The sequence below is a fragment of the Arachis ipaensis genome, chromosome B01, assembly GCF_000816755.2.
Source record: "Arachis ipaensis cultivar K30076 chromosome B01, Araip1.1, whole genome shotgun sequence".
Classification (NCBI taxonomy): Eukaryota; Viridiplantae; Streptophyta; class Magnoliopsida; order Fabales; family Fabaceae; genus Arachis; species Arachis ipaensis.
Window position 1 is genome coordinate 65619027 of NC_029785.2, and position 6022 is coordinate 65625048.

A 6022-nucleotide genomic window follows, 5' to 3' on the forward strand; every position below is an offset into this window, starting at 1 on the left:
ACCACAGACAAGGTTTAGACTTTCCGGATCTCAGGAATGCTGCCAATTGGTTCTAGCCTCTACCACGAAATTTCTAATCTCACGGATTCAAATGCTCTGTTGTCAGGAGAGGCAAGTCAAATATGTGGATCAGAGACCAAAGAGACTATACTCCGGCTGTCGTCCAATGACTATGTTGAACATCATGTAGACCGCTTGTGGTTGTCAGGCACGCGGATCTTGGCTAAGTGAGTAATGAAGATAGTGGGTGATCTTGGAGAGTATATCTTAACTGAATTAAGGACGACAGTATATCTTGGAGAAGAAGTAAGCGTGAATTGAAAGAGAAACAATAGTACTTGTATTAATTCATGAAGAATAGCAGAGCTCCGCACCTTAATATATGACGTGTAGAAACTCCACCGTTGGAAAATACATAAGAGAAAAAGGTCTAGGCATGGCCGAATGGCCAGCCTCCTGATGAGCGGATAATTTATACCCTTTTTGGCATTATTTTTACATAGTTTTTAGTATGTTTTAGTTACTTTTTATTATATTTTTATTAGTTTTTATTTAAAAATCACATTTCTGGACTTTACTATGAGTTTGTGTATTTTTCTGTGATTTTAGGTATTTTCTGGCTGAAATTGAGGGACTTGAGCAAAAATTTGATTCAGAGGCTGAAAAAGCACTGCAGATGTTGTTGGATTCTGAGCCTCCTACACTCAAAGTGGATTTTCTGGAGCTTCAGAAGCCGAAATGGCGCGCTCTCAATTGTTTTGGAAATTAGACATCCTGGGCTTTCCAGCAATATATAAATGTCCATACTTTGCCCGAGATTTGATGGCCCAAACTGGCATTCAAAGTCAGCCTAAAAATTCTAGCGTAAAACGCCCAAACTGGCACCAGAATTGGAGTTAAACACCCAAACTGGCACCAAAGCTGGCGTTTAACTCCAGGAACATCCTAAGCATGAAAAAGCTTCAATGCTCAGCCCAAGCACACACCAAGTAGGCCCCGGAAGTGGATTTATGCACTATCTGCACTTAGTTACTCATTTTCTGTAACCCTAGGTTACTAGTCTAGTATAAAAACTACTTTTAGAGATTCATTTTGTAACTCATGACATTTTATTTATTCCATATTGTATCTTTGACGGCATGAGTCTCTAAACCCCATAGGTGGGGGTGAGGAGCTCTGCTGTGTTTCAATGGATTAATGCAATTACTACTATTTTCTATTCAATCACTCTTGATTCTATTCTAAGATACTCATTCGTACTTCAATATAGAGAATATGATGATCCATGACACTCATCATTATCATCAACCCATGAATGCGTGCCTGACAACCACTCCCATTCTATCTAAGCTCAACGTAGTTATTGGGCGACAGCTTGAGTGTGTATCTCTTGGGTTTCTAATCCACGGACCGAGTCCGTAAGTTAGAACCTTCGTGGTATATGCTAGAACCAATTGGCAGCATTCCTGGGATCCGGAAAGTCTAAAGCTTGTCTGTGGTATTCCGAGTAGGATCCAAGAAGGGATGACTATGACAAGCTTCAAACTCACGAATGTTGGGTGCAGTGACAGTGTGCAAAAGGATAAGGGTCCTATTCCGACGCTAGTGAGAACCGACAGATGATTAGCCGTGCAGTAGCTGTACATGGTATTTTTCATCTGAGACGAGAAATCCGACAGTTGATTAGCCGTGCAGAGAACGTACCTGGTAGTTTCCATCCGAGAGGATCATACAGCTTGCCATTGAAGGAAACCATGCGTGTTTAGAGAAGAAGACAGTAGGAAAGCAGAGATTCAGATGACAGAGCATCTCCGAAACCTCAGCCTGTTTCTCATTACTGAATCACAAGTACTATTTATTTTATGTTATTTATTTTCATAAATACAATCACTCTTATCATTAATCTACTGACTAAGATTTACAAAATAACCATAGCTTGCTTCAAGCCGACAATCTCCGTGGGATCGACCCTTACTCACGTAAGGTATTACTTGGACGACCCAGTGCACTTGCTGGTTAGTTGTGCGGACTTGTGAAAAGTGTAATCACAATTTCGTGCACCAAGTTTTTGGCGCCGTTGCCGGGGATTGTTCGAGTTTGGACAATTGACGGTTTATTTTGTTGCTTAGATTAGGAAAAATTTATCTTTTTGGTTTAGAGTCACTAAAATTGAGTCTTCTATTATTGTTTTTGGTTAAAATTTTAAAATCCTTATTTTCTTTTTCTAAATTATTTTTGAAAATTTTTAAAACCAATAACTTCATAATTTAGTCTTCTGTTTGAGTTTAGTTTCATGTTTTAAGTTTGGTGTCAATTGCATGTTTTTATTTTTCTTTAAATTTTTCGACTTACATGTTCTTAGTTCCTTATTGATCTTCAAATTGTTCTTGATAATTTTCCTTATTTGATCTTTAAAATTTCTTGTTTGGTGTGTGTTGCTGTTTATCTTATACATTTTCGAATTATTAGTTTCCAAAATATAAAAATTTTTAAGTTTGGTGTCCTTTGTGTTTCTATTTTCTTAAAAATTTTTAAAATTTGTTCTTGGTGTTCATCTTGACATTCAAAGTTTTCTTGTTTGTTTTCTTTGTTTTGATCTAAAAATTCTAAGTTTGGTGTCATTTTATTGTTTTTCTCTTTCCTCATTAAATTCAAAAATATATTTTCTCTTTATTTAATTAAATTTCGAAAATTTCATTTAAAAATTCAGATTTTTATTTTAAAATTTTTATTTTATCTTATCTTAGTTTTAAAATTTCAAAATTCAAAATATTTTTCAAAAATCATATCTTTTTCAAAATCTTATCTTATCTTATTTCAAATTCAAATTTCAAATTTTAATTAAATTCCAAAATTCAAAAATTCAAATTTAAAAATTTAAATTTCAAATTTAAAAATCAAATCTTTTCAAAATTTAAATCATTTTCAAATCTTTATCTTATATTGTTGACTTTTTCAAAATTTCAAAATTCAAAATTTAATTTTCAAATTCAAATTTAAATTTCAAAACTTTTTCATTTAAAAAAAAAACTTATCTTCTCTTACCTAACTTATCTTATCTTTTCTAATCTCAAAACTTAAAATCAAATCTTTTTCAAATCTTTTCTTTTATTTATTTTCTTACAGGTATCTTTAATTTTAAATATATCTTTTTCAAAACTTCCTAACCACTTTCTCTCTCTCCATTTTTTGAAAATCCTCACCCATTTTTTTCAAATCTTTTTAATTAATTAATTATTTTAGTTTTCAATTTTCTTTTAATTTTTGAACTTATATTTTACTTTTCATTTATTTTATTTTCTTTTAATTTCGGTATTCAAAAAAATATATATAATTTATTTTACAATCCACATCATCTCCCTTTCTCCATCATGGACCTAAGTGGAAATGAACAGTCCAGAAGGACTCTAGGGTTATATGCTAACCCCACTACTGCTGCATATGGGAGTAGTATCTGTATACCCCCCATAAGAGCCAGCTGTTTTGAGCTAAACCCTCAGCTCATTATCATGGTGCAACAAAATTGCTAGTATTCCGGTCTTTCACAGGAAGAACCTACTGAGTTTCTGGCACAGTTCTTACAAATTGCTGACACAGTATGTGATAAAGAAGTGGATTAGGATGTCTACAGATTATTACTATTTCCATTTGCTGTGAAAGATCAAGCTAAGAGGTGGTTAAATAACCAACCCACAGCAAGCACAAGAACATGGAAACAATTATCATACAAATTCTTGAATCAATATCTCCCTCCAAAAAGGATGACACAACTAAGGCTCGACATCCAAGGCTTTAAACAAGAGGATAATGAATCTCTTTATAATGCTTGGGAGAGGTACAAAGGGATGCTAAGGAAATGCCCCTCTGAAATATTTTCAGAATGGGTGCAGTTAGACATCTTCTACTACGGGCTTATAGAAAAAGCCCAGATGTCTCTAGACGACTCAGCTGGTGGATCTATACATATGAAAAAGACAATTGAAGAGGCTCAAGAGCTCATTGATACAGTTGCTAGAAATCAATATCTATACTTAAGTAGTGGGCCCTCCATAAAAGAAGAAGCTAAAGCAATATCCACTGAACTTACTCCTCAAGAACAAGTTGCTGAACTCAATCAGCAATTGCTTATTATAACAAAACAGTTCGCAGATTTCAACACTACAAGAAAACAGCTCTATTGCCACGCTTTTAAAGCGTGGCAAAAAGCTAAAAAAAGCATGGCAATAGCTTTTCGCCACGCTTTTTGAGCTACCGCCACGCTTTTGGTGACCTACCGCCACGCTTTATTTTTTGCCACGCTTTGTGGATTGCCACGCTTAAAAAACGTGGCCATATGTGTGAGATACGGCCACGCTTTTAAAGCGTGGCAGTAGCAAAATACGGCCACGCTTTAAAAGCGTGGCAATAGCAAGAGATACTGCCACGCTTTAAAAATGTGGCCATAGCTAGAGATACTGCCACGCTTTAAAAGCCTGGCCGTAGCTAGAGATACGGCCACGCTTTAGCTAGAGAAACGGCCACGCTTTAAAGGCGTGGCAATAGCCTTATCAAATTTAAAAAAAAATCTTTTTTTTCTAATTTTTCCTTTATCGCTGCACAATATAAATTTTTAGTCCTTTTTTATTACCAAAACTTATATATATAATGTAATTTTTATTACAAGACAAATCAAATAGTAATTAGTGACATATAATTTATACTATAATTATTTTATACATTAATACTCATACATAATATATCTCGAGTTCAAAATTCTTATTTCTCAACCAGAGTATAATAGCAATAATCAAATGGCCAAAGCATCATCTCCATATATATGCCCCACAGAGAAAGAAAACACAAGGGAACTCTTTTTATATGGATAAAAGAACGGAAGGAATTTAAGAGTTCAAAATTACAAGTCACGTTATATATAATAAATTCTATGCTTGTCCTCTACCAACTAACAACAAAAATGAAATTCTTTAAATAGTACAAAATGTCGTCACCCGATTCACGATTAATTTCCACAATTAAATAACCAAAGACTCCAAAAGTAGCCATGAAGCGGCATCTATATATAATCTGCAAATTAAAAGTTTCATCACTAATAAATTAGAAAGCAATTATGCTAAGTCAAATAAAGATCATGAAAACTAACTTTGTTGATTATATTACCTTCTCAACGCGGACCTCTAGATCATCTTGCTCTTCTTGTTGTAACTGGTTGTTATTGACATCAACACGTGGTGAGGGTCCCGTGTTGGTGTAAGTGGGAATGAATCTGAGGCGTTTATGAGGAAGACTTTGGTGTCATCGAAAGACAGAGAGGGTTAGGGTTGTGGTGGTGCCATTAGAGGTGAAATTGAAAGGAAAAGTAGTTAGTGCTGCTCTTTGCAGCAATGTGTGACCCTGCAGTTTCATTTTCAGAGACTAATCAAATCAATCAAAGAACAAGTCTTTGAACTTTGAAGGACTCCTGAAAAAAAAGCAATAAACTACAAAAGGTAGGATTTGAATCACTGGCCACTTGAAAAGAACTAGGAAGCAGCTAAATGAGGTTTGGTAAGAAAGCTTAGTTCACATAGGATTTATTTAACACCATATTTTTATTTTTATTTATTTGACACACCAATATAAATAGGGTGTGCAAATAAAGAGAAGAAAGCAGGTCAAAATGCATGAGCAATGTGCAAATAACAGCTAGAGTAAGTGTTGGGATTAAGAAACAATTCCTAAGTCTAAGATTAAAACATTAGTTAAGTATAACAACAATTAAAATGAGTAAAGATTGCATACTTGAATGAGATCAAAGACCATGTGAGGCCAATTAGGCTAGAGTAAGTGTTGGGATTCCTAATCAGCTTCTTCCAAACCATGATCAAGATGAGTCTTGTCATAACACTAGTAGGTGGCATGTTGGTTGGTTTGGACTCACCTTGAGCTCCATTTTTTGGGTGAAGCTCAGCTGTGGAACTTGAACCAAGCTTTGAAAGCACTGGCCCTTCCTTGTCAACACCATTAGCAATTGTTCTGTTACTAT

The 6022-nt window shown here is 34.7% G+C and overlaps 1 long non-coding RNA gene across 2 annotated transcripts; it reads right to left on the minus strand.

The window, feature by feature from the left end:
• Positions 4859-6022, minus strand: LOC110270427. 2 transcript variants are annotated; one of them, XR_002359944.1, is made up of 3 exons: positions 5779-6022; positions 5158-5391; positions 4859-5064 (listed from the first exon to the last, which is right to left on the minus strand). It is a non-coding gene; the product is annotated as an uncharacterized LOC110270427 (long non-coding RNA). The 2 variants fall into 2 exon arrangements; XR_002359950.1 differs by having other exon boundaries at positions 5158-5458.